Raw genomic sequence first — 17,349 nt, forward strand, 5'->3', positions numbered from 1 at the left:
GTGGCACTTAAAAAGGTGCCAATACTGTGAGTTGATTGGCTAACATGTAAATATGTTGCTGTAGCTATTTGAGTCAAATCGACTGATCCCTACTGGAGTTTATTATTTAGTTTATATGAAGTTCCCTTATCTAACACATGAATCTAGCAATTCTATGGAAAGGGAAAAAACAACCACAGTGACACGCGCAGTGGCACTAAACATATCACAAAACTGTTATTCGTCATCACCAACTACTATTTAACTCATCAAGCATCTGCATGTGAAGATCCTAACTGAGGAAGTGCTCTTTGTTTCAAACAGCAGCAGCAGCATTAGCTTGACGAGTGAGTCAGGCTGCAATAAAGGCCGATCAAGTACAGAGTAACTTTGCAGTGGATTTGGCAGGTTGTCCTGACATCAGGGAGAGAACAAGGGAGCCTGGTCTGGTCCATCTGTCATCCCCAAAAAAAAAAAAATCGGGGGGAAAGATGTTGGATGAGCTGACAGGAAAGAAGGCATGGGGGCCTTTACTGGCTGCCAACTTGGCAAAACACAGCAGCACTGGAGTGAAACACATCTGTGTATCCGTGTGGTCAGAGCAGGATTAAATGGAAAATTTACACCAGCCATACAACCCTTTTTTGGGCCCCCCTCCAAATGGATACTTTGCCATTTGGTAATTAAACAAGATAAAGTTACTTTTGACTGCCATGATTATTATGCTATTTATTTATAGAGGTATTTTAATGCATCTAATTTGGGCTAAACGGAAGGGCCTGAGATAAACTGTAAGACTAAGACTGTCGTTTTCTTTGTTCTTCATTTGTTTTTTTCCCGCTTTGCTGCACCCAATGGCAAGTGGTAGTGTAACTGTTATGGCTAGCTTACACACACGCAACCAAAAACATTTTTTTTAACTTTACTTTTTACAACATGATATCTATACTTAAAAATTACACATTTACATTAAGTGTTAGATTGAAAAATTAAAGTTATTTTTTTTAACTCTAAAAACAAACTTTTAGATTGTTTCCTTTTAATGGCATGTGCCTAGAATGCCTGGGCCAAGATCCGGGCCTGCATGTGGTCATTGTGACTGCTGACCTGGGAAAAGGAGGATAATGAACAGGGTTTACTTCTGCAGTCTGGTTCTTGGAAGAGGAAAACCCCACTGTTGTGTATTTGAATATTAAATATAGATGAGATGATTAATGCATATGCTTGCTGTTTCTGCGCGAGGGCTCCATTAATTAACCCCCACCTCCGTTTGCGAGTGTATTGGCTGGTGGTGGGTGTTGAGCTGCAGATGGCGGGGGAGCTTTGGGAATCTGATGGAAGCATTTTGGAGCTGCAGCTGCGTCGGCAAGGTTAAGCTTCCTCTGTGTTCCCAGGTCATCATGAGAGCTGTGCATTTCCAGAGGATACTAATAAACTGTTACTAAATATAACACAGAGGCTCAGAAAGTTACTTTGAGAACTGAAGTTTGGTGTTGAGTAAGGATTTGTGTAGCGGTCATAGAGGACGTTTTCTTCTCATGAAGCTGAGACTCTCCAAAGGTCCAGATGGCTTTGAACCACAGGTTTCTCCAGTGAATGTATCTGTTAAACAGAGAAACTAGTGTGATATTTTGAGGGCCAGTTTTGGAGTTGATGTGTGATGGGTAAATGCTCCTGCTACAGTATGAGTCAGAGTGTAGAGTGAGATTAACCAATAGCTTCTTTCCGACCAAGTAGTTACAGAAACCTGTTATAGGAACAGTCCACTTCTAAACAGTTCTACAAACTACTCTCCCCCAAAACCGGTTGCGCCATTTGCACCCACCAGTCGATGTTTCAGAGCTCAACATTCCGTCCACTTTTGTAGTAATTGACAAAGTCAAGTAAGTAATAAAAGACGGCATGGCTTCTACGCTGTGAAGGCGTGGCTTATGACTTGGACCTATCAACGTAGAACTAGGTCAAAAGGGAAAAGCCCCTGCCCTGAAGCAGGAGCTGAAAGAGTCACAGGAACTGCGTTGAGAGGAACTTAATCCCCATATTGGTCCAGTTGGAACATGAGAAAAAAGGGTTCTATGAATGTTATGTTCTAAGAACTGGAAGAATTTCTCAGGTCGAAAAGAGCCTATTGATGTTAAGAACTTTAAAAAGGGTATGAGGCAAAAATATGTCAAACTTTTTAAACAAATCGATCTATGGAGAAAGAAAACAACCATGTTAGTGAGCATCAAAACCACAAGCACAAGATGAACACTCTTCATTTCCAGAAAAAAGGAGTAAAATGTATCAATACACGCTGGCTTAGTACGGCCTACTGCAAGCACACAAAAGCTATAGGAAGAAACCGATGCAGGGTTTCCTCCCTCCTTAATCCAGAGAGCTGGCCGACGCAGGTGTATCAGGTCAGCAATTTACAGCCCCTCTGGGAAAGAGAGGGAGGCAAGCAAGGAAACAAACACACACACACACACAAAAGAAATCCCAACGACACAAACGGCTCTGTGTTCTTAACGCACACAGAGGAGAAGGTTGAAACATTTAAAAAAAAAAGTGTTGTGCTTCAATGAGAGCAAATCGACCCATGGCCAGCAATTCCCAGATATGTGGAGTGATTTGAGCTATGAAAGAGGTTCCCACTGGTTTATAGGCTGATTGTACCAGTGTATCAGTGGTTTTGTCGCTTGAGCAGGGAACTACAAGTAATGTGGGTTTTTCATTCAAAAACTACCACAGAGTCCTAGTTCCTAGTCCAATGTCAAAAAAACAGATCTTCAGTGCAGCTGGTGCAAAAGAGCTGGGTGGTCTGAATAAATGAGAGGAAACATCTCACAGTATTGTGTTGCCGGGCAGAATGCAATTATAGACAAGGATGCACAACATAATTAGGTGTGACACATGTTAATAGCTTTTCATTTAGAAAAATTTGGATCCTCAGTCTAAAGCTGGACTAGAGGGCAGAAATTGGAGTGGATGCTCTTGGAAAACAACAAGTCATTATGTTGCAGCGCGAGCACCGGCTGCCAGACGTGTGTGAAGTCACCGCCAAAGGAGCGCAGCCTGATTGCTCCCTCACAAAAATATGAACCAGACTTTTATCAGTGAGCTTGCATCTCTGTCCGGGCTTGAAAATTGAATTTGTTCAAAATTTGCACTCACTGTGAATTACTGCTATTCTTTGTCACAATAAAACCAGCAGAGGTTTGATGAATGAAGCATGGCTTTTATAGGATAAATTGCAGAGGCATTTAGAGAGTCAAGCCTAAGAGGAAATTATCTCAGTTCAGAAAAGCGTTTCAATTCAGCAGAGCATCAAACAGAAAGCAGAGCACAGATCGTTTCAGGTGAGCTTTCACCCGGGAACAGAAATATCTCAGCGTGATTCCTACATGCAGCTCCTCTTTGACAACAAGTTTAGGGAAGGAAAAACCACTGACACGAGCAAAAAAAAAAAAACTCCCATACAGAACATAGAGCTGAAAGAGTGCAGCCTGCTTTAAGATTCATGCTGTAACACTAGTTCATCTCCATTCATGCTGTGCTGGGAAATGATGTGTGTGACCATGTGAAGCTCGCTGCATGGGAAGCAAAAATAAAGGCAGTTGGCTGTCTCTGCTGACTTTGTCCATGAAGGGAACATTGATCATATACAGAGATTTCCCTCTGCTCTCATCTCCTGTGTTTCATAGATATTACACTTGTTGCACCAACTGAGAAGATGTCATTGAAGCCCCAATTATGGTTCGTTTCTCACAGGGATAAAGCTGAGTAGATGAAATAAAAGACCTCAATTCATCCTTGGTCTATGTCCACGACGTTCCGCTAAAAGTCCCTCATTTTCGCCGGATGTCCATCCCTTTGTGCTTTCTTAGTGTTGTAATTTGAACGCCGCTTAATTTAGGAGGACTATGATTAACTGCTCCTCAGATCTCTGCAGGGTAAATCCAGACAGCTAGCTAGAATATCTGTCCATTATGAAGGTATCTGTTGCACGACTAAAACAACCTTTGAAAGTACATATGTTGTACCAAAACAAGTTCCTCCTTGAGGCTATTTTGCAGAGGCACCGTCATTGTGGGCTGGCACTGAGCGTTGCCCAAGACAATAAACCAATAAACTAGAACATGTTTTTCTCCCATCTGTGTGGCCTAGCAAACACAGCAGACCTTCCTCCACAGCGCTACGGAAAAAGGTCTAGCTAATCCACACAGTCACAGCAATCCGGGATGGGAGAAGAGACCTGGCTAGAGACTAATTCATCCCTTAAAGTTGAAGTAGGAAAGAAGCAAAATGTAACCTGGAGAGAAGTTACACATTTTTTAAAAAGTAGACTGAAATAAATTGAAAAATAACGTCTCTTAGTTTGAGACAGATGCAGAGAAAGTTTGTTGTTCATGCTAAAGATTAATACATTTGACTTATTCTGTCCAAACATGCATTTGTCAATCAGACAACAATACGTATTATACTGTAAATCCTTCATTTAGCATTTCCAAGTACGTAATCTACCTTGAGTCCAAAATTTGGTATGAAAATTTTTGAGATAGACAAATAGATTCTTTCTTCCCCTTTTATCATCTCTTGACACTTTATACTGTGATACACTGGAAGGGACTTTACCCACAGGTTGAGAACCACAAGGATAAACTAACTACATGTGTGTGTATATATGTATGTTACACACACACACACACACACACACACAAGTAAAAAATGACAAACCGCAAAATTAACTAAATAATAAATAAAATGTATATTTGGCCTTGTAGCCATTACATTTGAAATGGAAAAAAGTACTACTAAATGTGCCGCTATGGTAATCTTTGCAATCTTTGAAGAGACCAAACTTGTTGGATAAGTAAAACAGGAACTACATTATATATGCAAGTGTGTTATGACCAATTACATCTCTTTACTTTCACATAAAAGTTATGTTTGGAAGATAATTAGTGGATGTCGAAGCATTTAAAAAAAAAAAAAATAATTAATCAGTTTTTCCTGGAGAAACATATGGGCCTCACCAACATGATTTATTGTTTGACAAATACACGTGTCTAACCCTCCACAGCATGAACACATCTCCACTCATTTGTTCATCAGTTGTAAAATACATCATTAATTGAATCTTATACGTTCTGGGCATTACCCCTATATTTTAATGTGCTAACATAATCAAATTCTCATCACCAGTCCCCTGTTTATGATTTGGGGACAGAGTCCAAATTGTGGTTTCTCCACACAAGAATTGAGCCAAACTTGTTAAGCGGCATAATCAGAACACAACAGCTGCTATTTAACTACCTGCAAGAAAGTTTGTTTGGAGTTTTGTGCCATGTATTCAACATCACAACTCTGCGAAATTAAGTTATTAAATATTCATGTAAACCTGCACTTAAGGGCCAGTTGCAGAGCTTTATGTAATTCCCTTTTGCATGGCGACATTTTATAGACTTTAGTAATAGTTATTTTTACAACACCATTTAAACTATGGTTGCAAAAACCTTTGAGAATCCAATCAAACAATGTAATAAAAAAGCCAACAGCTCTGAATGAAAAAGTGGTTTAGAGCAGAAACAGAGAGAAAGAAATAGTAGATTGATTGCTACTGCTTATTTTGTAGAAAAAGTTGCATATAGATGCAACTAGGCCTACAAGAAAGCATAGGGCGGCTTGAAGCCTTTTTACCCAACATACTTTTTTTTAGCCTTATAATTGTGGCATGGTTTAATAAATCATGTTTTAATTTAAAATTTACATGTGGAATATATAAAAGACAAAACAGGAATCATTGGAACCAGGCCCATTGCAACAAAATAGGCCATCTGCCCACATAGCCACTCCAAACTGAAACACCGATCTGCCGCAGGACAAGACTAAATACCAAGGTTAACGAGGTAACAAGAAGCAGGTGACACGAGGGCTGGGAAACAGGTGGAAAACGCCAGACAATCACAAGGGCGGGAAAACTAAGGCAGGAAGTAAAACTAAACTAGACAAAACACAATGAAACAAGAAATGGAACATACACGAGACAAGACCAAAAATAACACAATCACAAGACAAGAAAGAAAACCAGGCCAAGAACTTAAGACAGGAAAACAGACTACCACATAAGACAAGACACCCAAACCCATAACACTAAGCCTTTGTTTTGAAAAGACCAAATCGACTTTAAGAATGAAATGGGAACAGATAAGGAAAACATGACATTAATAAACGTAAGTTTGTTAAAGCTACTTTTTTATACATTACTTAACAATGTTAGGTTTCAATAGCTCATGAGCAGTGACAGCAAAAACCTCACAAAGAAACTCAGCTTCTCAAATACTCAGCAATATTTATTCATGTTCATCTATTTATATATATGTTTGAAGCCAAAAGCATATATAAAGCCAAAGCATGAAGTGCACTAAATCCTCTTCACAACAAAAGGACAATAGGCAACACTTAAACAATTCAGGCTGAAATGCATTGTTCAAAAAACAACACAATTCAGGCTGAAATGCATTGTTCAAAAACCAATAAAACGGATGCAAACACACAGAGTCAACTGTACAGTTTAGCCATCGAGCAGCTCCCCCAAACCAATGGTGAATAAAGAGAGTGCATGCACATAAAACACATTTGGTTCTTTCATAGTGTTTAGTCTGCATTAAACATTATTACAAACCATCATTATTTTTTTCTCACACTGCTCTGTTTCATGCATAGAAATTAAATCCAATCACGGGGAGCTGCCCAGTGCAACACCAGTCCCCTATTTATTTATGTCACAAGTAGTAACTTCTTATCTGATAACATTTAGCCCGCGGCAGGAGATTTAAATGTGATATTGAATTGTTCAGTTATGCTTTCTTCACTTCCTGATTGAAAACAAAACATCTATACTGTATCACATTAAAGCAAACATCTCCCCTCTATTGAACATTCTTACTAAGCAGTACTACAGTGATTGCCTTTTAGTTTAAGAACCCATGTACTATGGTCTGGGTAAACAATTCTGATTGGCTGCAACGGGATATAAAGGTGCTGTATGAACTTGAAGCTCCAATCAAACATTTGCAGGTGATGTATTGTAATTAAAAACCGGAAAACGCCTTTTATTTTGCTGTTTTTATATGACAGTTTTTGAAATATGAAGCACATAAACAAAAAAAGAAAAAAAGGCACTGACTGACAAGTTATTGACACGTTATCTTCATAAAGTGCAGAAACACAACAGCAATAACCAGACACATGCAGAGACGTTTCACACTTCAACGGATGTTGTCTCACGTTACCGCTGCAAAGCCTTCGTGGTGTAAAATGTTGAATGGAAAAGATACTTTAAGATTAGATGGCGGTCTTATGTAAAAAAAATAACAAGTGTGAACATTCTTGTTTGGTCAGTCTATTTATTTATTTTAATTTCAGAGAGCTCGCTTTACGTGAAACAGGAAAATAGATCCCGTCTAATTATCAGCAAACACAGCGGGACGGCTTTCTTCATGCTGGTTGACATTTTGATTTGAAAGGGAATAATGAAAGCAATCAGAAGCTCTCCCACTGGGCTCACAAACCATTTGTGACATGTTTACCCTCGGCTTTAAAGACCTCCACGTTCCTGTTTGGCTTCTTGTCCGCTCTCAAGCTCTGTCACTATCATTATGATACAAAAGCCAGTATACTATGCATGAAAGGTCATATTAGCCAAAACTCAGCATGCCTGTTGTTAATGTTGCTAACAGTCTTAAACGGATACTTCTTTGTTAACCTCCGACCAGTTGTTGTTCTACTATTAATGTTTAAACTGTTAATGCAATCAAGTATTTGATTTTACAAGTTATTTCCTGTTTAAAATTGGGCAACACTATAGACCCCTAAATTTTGTTTAGGTAGAACTATCATGGAGGTGTCAGCGTGGCTTTTTAGGCAACATTAGCTATGATTTCTTTGTTCTTTTGTTTGCTCGCCAATGGAAACATAAACCACAAGAGAAAAACTCATTTTGGTAAAAACCTTTGTCCTGCATACAATGAAGCCATTAGGTACATCATCATACAGCCCTCATGGTTTCAAGTTTCTTTGAACTGGACTAAGGGAAAATAGGTCCCACAGCTCATGATGCTATTAGTTTATGTTCAACTGAGCAGGATTTCTCCTGCTTCTCTTTCTCTGGTTTTACAGTTGTATAAGTCTGTTTTCATTTTATTGGATTTTGTCATGTTGTTGAAAGAACTAAATTGAATGCTGGCTGACAACATCCATACTATTTATGAATTGAAATCATATAGACAGAAGCCCAAATAGTTTTTTTGGAAGAAAATTGACATCATAAATATCACTGCGAGTCCATGTGCACTCATAGACTCTTGGTAGTCTTAAAATCTACACAATTCACGGAGCTAAGTCTTCTGCAGCTGCACCTCATAGTGATTCATTTAAATGTTTTTTAAAGATACTGAAAGTAACTTACACTAAAATACTAAACCTCTTCAGACAACTTGTATCCTATGGTGTTACAAACAGTTATGTCATCTAAAGGACTATAGGAGGTTTTGATTTTCTTCTTCATAAACCATTTGCAAAGCGGCTAAACCTGCATTTCTAACATCAGCTAGCAGTCTTTCCCCCCACATTTATGGGCACATTACTGCCTCCATCTGTTGTTCCGTATAATAGCAGAAAAACAAGGGACGTTACATGGCTTGCATGCACTGCACAATAAATTAACCCCCCACAAGGGGAAATTACCTGTGGAGAACAAAACCGTATTTTGAACCAGGCGGTTAACATGTTAGATCTGCTGTAAAGTGGGCCAAATATTATAGACTGGCTTTAGAAGCCAGCCTCAAGTGGCCATTCAAGAAAATATAGATTTTGGCAGGATTGGAAAACAAAACCTTTACTGTGTAGCTCCTCGCTGCATACATGCAACAACATGTCTGATTGAGCAGCTTTAGAAACAAAAGGTCAAAAAAGAAGTGTTGCTATTACAAATTCCAGATCCTTGATAACCATGCAGAGTGCTGGACACACATGCTTCCTGGCAGCTGGTTACACTTTAACATAATCACAGTGGCCAATCAATCACATGCATCCACAGCTGAAATAGGCATTTTCTTGCACTGGCAAGTACGTGCAGAAGCAAAAGAAGTCATCTTTAAATGAACACTAATGGGAATTTCCTTGTGTGTTCAAAGCGACACAGAGATAGCAGCAGGGCTGTCCAGATGAAAAAGAAACCAATCACTCTGAGCCAGGTGACATGTCAGATAGGATATTCATGACTGTGATTATTTTCACTAGAGATGCTGCTACTCAGCTCTGTTGAGGGATGCATCAGCTGATAAGAAATATTGTTTGAGAGAAGCTTGATGTTGTTGACCGATGGAGGTTTCTCTGTTTGGTAAGACATAAAACACGGAAAATGTTTGCCTGCCACACAACAGAGAAATGGGGTCTGAATTCCAAGATCATTTTATTTTATGGAGAGGTAGAATACTTTGATTTTGATTGGTTCGGGGCAATCTTTACCCCAAGTAGTAATCCTAATCAAGTAGAAGATCATTTGCAAAATAGATACAGGATTTATTGTTCAATTTAATGTGTGCCGGGTTAGTCACTGCTGTAATTACACCATATTTTGTGTGCGTTCAGGCACAGAAAGACTTGGAGTGCAGCTCCCACATCAGGCAATGTGGTTCTTCACCAAATCCATGATTCCAAACAGGGCCAGTAGGGAAGACTTGAAAGGGCTCTCCAGAGCTGAATGAGGGGAAAACGAGAGAGAATGAACCTGTCAAGTGGAACTAAGCTCCCAAAACATGATACATTGCTACATTAGTAAACTTCTGATTCAGGCCAATTCAATTACCATTGAGAAGCCGACGTCATTAGTTTACATTTGAGTGGGAGGATTAATGTGCAGTGTGTTTGGGTTTTCTTTTGTTTATCCAAGACCACACACACAGTCGTAGCACTCCCATTATTATGAGGATGTTATTGACCTAATCTTCATTTTATAATAAAGTCTTGTCTTTTAACGTGGTTTACAAAGGTTACATTGGAAATCTCGGAAGAAATACAAAAAGTGGGGCAAAATGAAATGTCCTGCAACAGTAAAATAAAAGACAGCTTCCAGTGTTGTCTGGGATGTACTTTTGGCGTTTTGTTCATTTGTTTTAATGTTTTCTATTGCTGTGATGTTTCTGTACCATATGCATCAAAGATCAGCCACCCACTCAGATCAGCTGGTATTCTGTCTATTATAGAGTGGTATGTAAATTTGTAAATGACCCCAGACCTTTGACCGGTAGTGTATAAAAGAAAAAAATATGGTTTTATATAAAGTGTGATATGCAGTGTGAGTTATTGCACTAATATAATTCTAATATAAAGAGGCTCATTCCTTGATGTGGCAGCCGCAGGTTCCGTTCTGACCTTTCACCCTTTACGTGTCTCTCCCATATCAAGCTGTCCTGTCACAATTAAAGGCCTAAAATGCCAAAAAATGCATATGCCCCACAACGTGACATGGTTCAATTTGATTCATTTAATTAAAAAACAAAACTGGCAGTTAATTATTTTTTTAAATGGGACACGAACCCTGGTCCTCCTGTGTGTAAGTCCTGTGTTTGTCTGCCACTAGAGGGCGCTACCACTATAAATGCTGATGTGAGTCCTACTTCCCACTTGAACAAACAACCAACCAATGGGAGCATATTTAGAAGGTGGGGGAAATCTCTTCTGATTGGATCAGAGACCTTGAAGAGAGATTGAAGAGACCTATGCACGGTCTGCTCAGTCATGTTGGCTGTCGTTACTTGTGTTAACTACTCCGCCCTAGGTGGATTGATGTTAGCTTTGGACAGAGCCGGGCTAGCTGTTTTCCTGTTTCCAGTCTCTGTGCAAAGCTAGGCTAATTAGCCGCTGTCCCCGGCTACATATTTACCATACAGACATTACAGAGGTCAATCTTCTTATTAACTCTTGGCAAGAAAGTAAGTAAATGCATTTCCCAAAAGTATTTCTTTAAAACATAGAAGCTGTGCTAAATAAAGTGTTTTGGTGGCATTAATTCACTGTCATATTGCAGCTTAAAGTGAAAAAAACTGCTTCACAGGACAACATGATGGTGATTTAATTCAGCAACTTTTGTTTTGTTGTTTCAGCTACACAACAGCTGTCCAGGTGCAGCTGCACAGTGGCCAACAGCAGGGGTCTAGTGTTGTGCACTGGGCAGCTTCCTGTAAATGAGTTTAATTATACGAATGTACAGCCAGGCTATAAAAGACCAGTAAAGAGCTCGCTCGGCAAACCTTCACTCGTAAAAAATAATGTCTGGAAAGAGAATAACAATTTGTAATGTTTAATGCAGCCAGCATGAAAGAGCAAATGTATTCCTCTATTTATTCCCTATTGGTATAGAAGAGATGCTCAGTACAAAAGAGCTCTGTTTTAAACCGGCTTAACATGATCATCTCCTGGTAAGTTTTGCTTGATTCTTTTTTTTCTTTTTTGACACTTGTTTGTGCTTTTGAAAAATAAAAAAATTCTGTTATGAAGTTTATTGTATTTAGCAATGGCATTTCAAAATCACATGTTAATTTCCTAAACTGCACGTGAGCATTCTTTTTTCCTGCAAGTGCAAAATGGTAAAATGTGTTTTTATATTGTATACTATTTTTATGAAGTATGAATTTGGGTTATAGCTTAAGTTTGCAATTTAAAGTTTAAAAAAATCACAGTTTACAGATAATTTGTAATGGAAATAAATGTGTTTAGCATCCCTTGCTGCCATGAAAGACATTTAAAAGCTTTATTTTGACTGTTCCCAAACTTTAAACATAAATGTGTAATCAAAATCTAATCTGAATTTTACTGAAGAGGACTCTGGCCACATGGTAACATAATGTATTGAGTTGTGATGTGGAGAGAAAAAAAAAATTGAATACAGACTTTATTGTCAGAATCTGACATGAAAAAACACTCTGGTATCTGGTTCGATTCCCGTCACTTCCAGCCCTTGAGCAAGACACTGAACCCTGAACCTACCTTAGATAAATGCTTTGTGAAGTGCTTTGTGTGGGTGGTAGACTAGAAAAGCACCATTTAATTCCATTTAACACATCACAGCTGTGCATGGGCTCCACCATAGAGCTAATAAAGATTGATGTCATTTGTTAGCATTCGCCTCACGTGAAGGAGCTGGATAAGCATCTATAATTCAGAAATAACGAACCGGGCTCCAGGTGCCCTTGATAGCCTTGAGACATCGGGCAGGACGAGATGAACGGCCTGTTCAATGGCTCCACACCTTCAACGGCACACATGGGTGAAGTCAGAAACCCCCTGGTGACAAATTTTGTTTTTCATGATGTGGCAGTAAGTTCCAGGCTCTACGTCCCCTTAAACAGATTCATGGCACATCGTTACTCTTCAGGTAAGGGGTGGTAACTCATTAAAATGCTTCAACATGAATCATTGTGTAATGAAGTTCAGTTACTCTGTTAATTGAATGCAGCAACGATTGGACAACTCTGAGATGTATGTGATCATAGGAGGGATATGAAATTGGTTAATAAAATCTTTCAAGTTTAGAAATAAATCTCTAAAATACATGAAATCGATTTAAAAACGTATGTCTGGAAATACCTGAATAAGTCTTCTACAAAGTCGTTGTGTCTGCTAGCAACAATAGTTTGAACTAAACTCTGTGACGGATAATAAATATATTGTACTAAATATTTTTCTTTTTTTATTAAAGGCAGCTTGAGCGATTGACGTCACCAGTGAGTGAACAAAAACTCGAACGGAGTTGTTCAAACAGTTAACCGCCATCTGCCTCTGACTAGATTAAAAGGTTAGATCATTACTTTTGTGCATCTTTACAACCAGCACGACTGTAGGTTGGGAACAGTATCATTTTTGTTAGGGTTAGGGTTAGGGTTAGAGTATTTGATAACACAAAAAGATAAATAAATGATAAATGGCAGCAGCTCACAGCTTCATTCTTCATGTTTCTTTCTTTGTAAGTAAGTTTAAAAATCAAGGATGACAGGTTTGACAACCACCACTCACAGTTTTCAGGCTGCCTGTGTGCTGCAGTATAGGCTACAATATGCATTCTTATTTAGGGTATTAAATAATGAATACCCTGGACCAGCACTAAACACTACAAAAAAATGTAATATTCGGCATCACTAATGTTGCTGAAAACAAAAGCTATAGGTATAGATTTAAATAATTAATTCATAAAATTGTCATCATGTTCTCCAAAGGTCACTGAAGGGAGCTGGTCAGTATCAGCGGAGCACAGGACCAAATGCTTATAGATCACACCAGCAACTAAAGCAGCTGAAATGTCCTCGCTTCTTTCCAGGGGAATCACATTGAGTTAGCGAACTAGCTAGCCAGCTCAAACTGTTTTTCTGTTTTGTAGATGAGAAAGCTGTGCTGGCTAAAAGGTCACCACATGTGCCAATGTGAATAAACTTCTTGCACTTACAGGTGAAACAAAGCCTGCTCTGTTTACACATTATTTTAATATTTTTAATCTTCTTGCATGTACATTTAGTTTTTATTTCACACTTGCTTTGGCAAATAGAGCCCCACTGAATTGAACATTTACTGTCAATATCTAGTCTGGCTATCATCAAACCAAGCCAAGCTCCGTAGATTTGAGTATGGGGAGTCTGCTATGTATTTTCTCTGCACAAGAGGCGTGATCAATGGGCATAATTCACATGACTCCGTACCCAATTAGATAGTCGTTCAACCAATCAGACCAACGATCCGGGTGATGTAGAAGCAACAGTGACATCAATGGGGTTGCTGCACTTTGGTGGCGTTCGGTGGCCGCCGCTATGTTGAATGTCAACAAGAAGCTGCTTGGTTCCTTCTCTATAGTCATCATGTTAAACCGCCAGTAGCGCCCCAGAAGATAAGCCAGTTTGAGATTGGTTCCCGCAAAATGGTGAACTGAAGCAGGAGAATGAAACATGCAGGTTTCCAGACCGAGCTTCATAGCGAAATCAGATCGCCTGTAGAGTGGGCGGGGTTTAGACAGTCTAGTCAATATCCAAATTAAAGACGTCTGCATATTAACGCTCATGTTGTCCTCGGGTCAAATTGACCCGTCTTCTAATTTCATTGTTCTTTTTAACTACTCAATTGTAATTCCCCCAAATAACATGACTGATACCACACCACACTCTTTGGCAAGTACAAATCTCTACTTTCATTAATTTTGGGGTGTCTTAGTCAATTTTATAGCATTTTAAAAACAACTTGAAGTGCTTTTGAAATAGCATTGAATAAAAGTTGACATACTTTACTTTAATTTTAGTCTAAATAATTCCTAATTTCTACTTTCTAACTCAAACATTATAGGTACAATTTCCTATAAATTAGGCTTATTGACCATAAATTCCAAGAATAACTGTAAACTCAAAATTAAGAAGTTAGTGTTACATGCTGTTAAAAGTAAAAAAGAGACAAAAACATAAGAAAAGGTTTAAAAAAAAGCATCAACAAAAGTGTTGATTTTCAATTTTGACGGGAAGACAACAGAAGGGTTGAGTAAAAACATGTCCAAGAATCATACTGACTATTTAACGTTGCACTTATCCACAAACCAAATATCATTTACAACGATTAAGGACTGGTAGGCTTCCTCTAGCTGAGGTTGACAGATTCAAAACTATTCCAAACGAAAATCAATTGAGTGAGCTGTGTGATTTGGGAGAGTTGGAAAGTGGGTCACGTTTTTCAGAGTTGTACATAGAGCTTGTTGTGTACATACTATAATTAGGAGTGTCAGTGTTGCATAAAATGACAAACTAAAGAGAAGGAAAAAAAATCCAGCATATGCTTCATGAGTAGGCTAATTTGTTGTTGTTGTTTTTTTAACTTTGTGTGAACTGTTTAGTCATAGCTTTAGCTATATATGTCTCCCATTTATTTATTACTTTTAGCTACCTGTTTAATATTTTACTGTGATTCTGTAGTGTAGCAATTACCAGACAAAGGCAAGCTCAATAGATTTGAGATTAAGCGTTGGTCTGGGGAGTCTGCTCTGTAACTTCTCTACATAGGAGGCGGGACCAACGGGCGTAGTTCAAATGACTCTGTACGCGATTGGATAGTCAGGTAGATGAGCCAGTTTGTGAACTGAAGGAGAATTAAACGTGCAGGTTTCCAGACCAAATCAAATCGCAAGCAGAGTTCACCCAGTCTACTGATTTTGCTATCAAAACATGAAGAATGCCCTAACTTTATCATGAATTACTATTAATTGAATTGAAGATGAGTTCAAGAGTTTGCTTTTGCAGCAAAGCACAGAGGCTATGATGATACGAGGGGCTTTCTTATCTGCAACATTTTTGATAGTCTTGGCAATTTAACACTGCCTTTGCTGATCTTTTACTCACTAGAGGGAAAAGAGGATTTAGAGGTTTACGATTCATTTTCAAAAAACACCAAGTTTTTTGTTGTACTGCACATTGCTGGAGCTCCTCTTTTCACCCTGTGTGTTTAGCACTCGGTTTTAGCTACAGAGTGAGACATCTCTCTTCTGTTTCATAAGGACTACTAGCCAGTCAGAATCAGAGTATGAGGGCGTGCTAGCAGCTAGGCGAGCATTATAATGTGTGTTACAAAGTGACTTACGTTTGTCATGGAAGTAAAGGCAGGACGACAATAGAGCTGTGTGAAGCAGTTTGTGAACAGTGTTTTCGGTTGGAGATTGAAGGGGACTTTGGACTTTTTCACTTTGTAAATCTATGAAAAAAATATAAAAATGAAGGAAACGAAAAAGGCACAATATGAGCACTTTAAGACTTTTCCTGTCAAACATTTGCTCCTTCTTACAGTTGATACATCTGATTCTCCCAAATATTTGCAGTTCATTTGCATTTGTCCAGAAGCTGCTCAGTATGGCAGACGTTCCCAGTGCCAAAGGCTTAGACAGCACGATCCTTATCTGAAGGTTTCCTTCCCAAATTACCCACATGACACTGAAAAATTGAGCGCCACGTTTCTTACATTTCTTACCCACAGAACAAGTTTGCATCAGATCAAAGTTGTGCACTGCAGAGCGGTGGAGTTACGAGTGCTTGGTTTTTAACATGGCTGCTTCAAAATGGCACACTGCCTCGTGCAGAGTGAAAGAATAAACAGACCGACATTCATAGTAGAGGCTTCTCCTCACCTCACAGAATGAGCTCATTGGCAGTCTACTTTATTTAGAAACAAACACAGATGTCTGCTCTCCTGGAGGCCTCAGTTTCCCCACAGAAAGCCCAAATGTTATAAATGAACTTCTTCTGGCTCTCAAAAAGTAGCGCTGCCCCCTCAAGACTTTTTAGAACTATTTAAAGTTCTCGTTTGTATACATTCCCCCAAACTACTTTTATAACTACAACCGATACCTTGTAATTTCTGATTCTCTTTGAAAGCCCTTATGAATGCACTTATTACATGCAGATTTGTCTGCTTTAACACTTCAAATGTTACAAAGCAGTTTTGTCAGCAGCAGAGATTAGAAACATGGAGGAGTTTTTAACTGGCAGCCACAAAAGCTATGAATCATTAAAGGGAGGTTTCGCTTTGATGCTTATCTTTTAAAGTCTGATGACTCCCCTGCACATCCCCCACAGGGACGGAGAACCTCTTTCCATCCAGATGTGGTTGTAACCCGGCATGACCTGTCGCTTTGATGTGCTTGCAAACTACAGATCGGGACATCGCAGGAATAAGGGTCTGGGACACTAAGGCTCTGACAGGATGCAAATGAACAGATGAAGCCTACAGTGCAATGTGCAAAAAAAGGTTCCTCTGTAATTTTTCTATTTTATTGTTACAGAGATGAATCCAAGTTCATTAATAGTTTATGAAGATTTATGGCAACAGACTGGATTTTGTAATGGAAGAATCCTTTATTAATGACAGAAGGTGTTTTTGTATTTATATTTAACAAGAGAAAGTGAAGTGAAGTGAAACTGAGTGAATAAATATCCGACTTTCAAGACTGAAATAGCCCTCTAAACACAAGATTTTGTTTTTTTTAGCTATCTGGCAAAATTAAAACAAAATTTAAAATTGATGGATTTTTATTTCTTCCACGTTGGCTGACTTTTTAGACTTTTAGTGTTTTCCGCTAAAACTCCCTGTTCTGTCTTTTCCCACTGAAATAGACTGCCAAATTAAGACAGTTAAGTGCCATTTTGGAGGACTATTCATTGAATGCCACTTGGCGGAGTTAAGCATGCAGCAAAAGGCCACATGTACACACACACACACACACACACACACACACACACACACACACACACACACACACACACAATGATGTTTGAAATGGAAATGATCTGCTGTTATCTACAATGCTTA

General features: G+C 38.8%; 1 long non-coding RNA gene across 1 annotated transcript; it reads left to right on the plus strand.

Moving 5' to 3' along the window:
* The first annotated feature begins 1,688 nt into the window (after positions 1-1,688).
* Positions 1,689-15,876, plus strand: LOC117952128. Its single transcript, XR_004658317.1, has 3 exons — positions 1,689-1,784; positions 15,443-15,448; positions 15,863-15,876. It is a non-coding gene; the product is annotated as an uncharacterized LOC117952128 (long non-coding RNA).
* Positions 15,877-17,349: the final 1,473 nt, after the last annotated feature.

Source organism: Etheostoma cragini, chromosome 10, assembly GCF_013103735.1.
Source record: "Etheostoma cragini isolate CJK2018 chromosome 10, CSU_Ecrag_1.0, whole genome shotgun sequence".
Lineage (NCBI taxonomy): Eukaryota > Metazoa > Chordata > Actinopteri > Perciformes > Percidae > Etheostoma > Etheostoma cragini.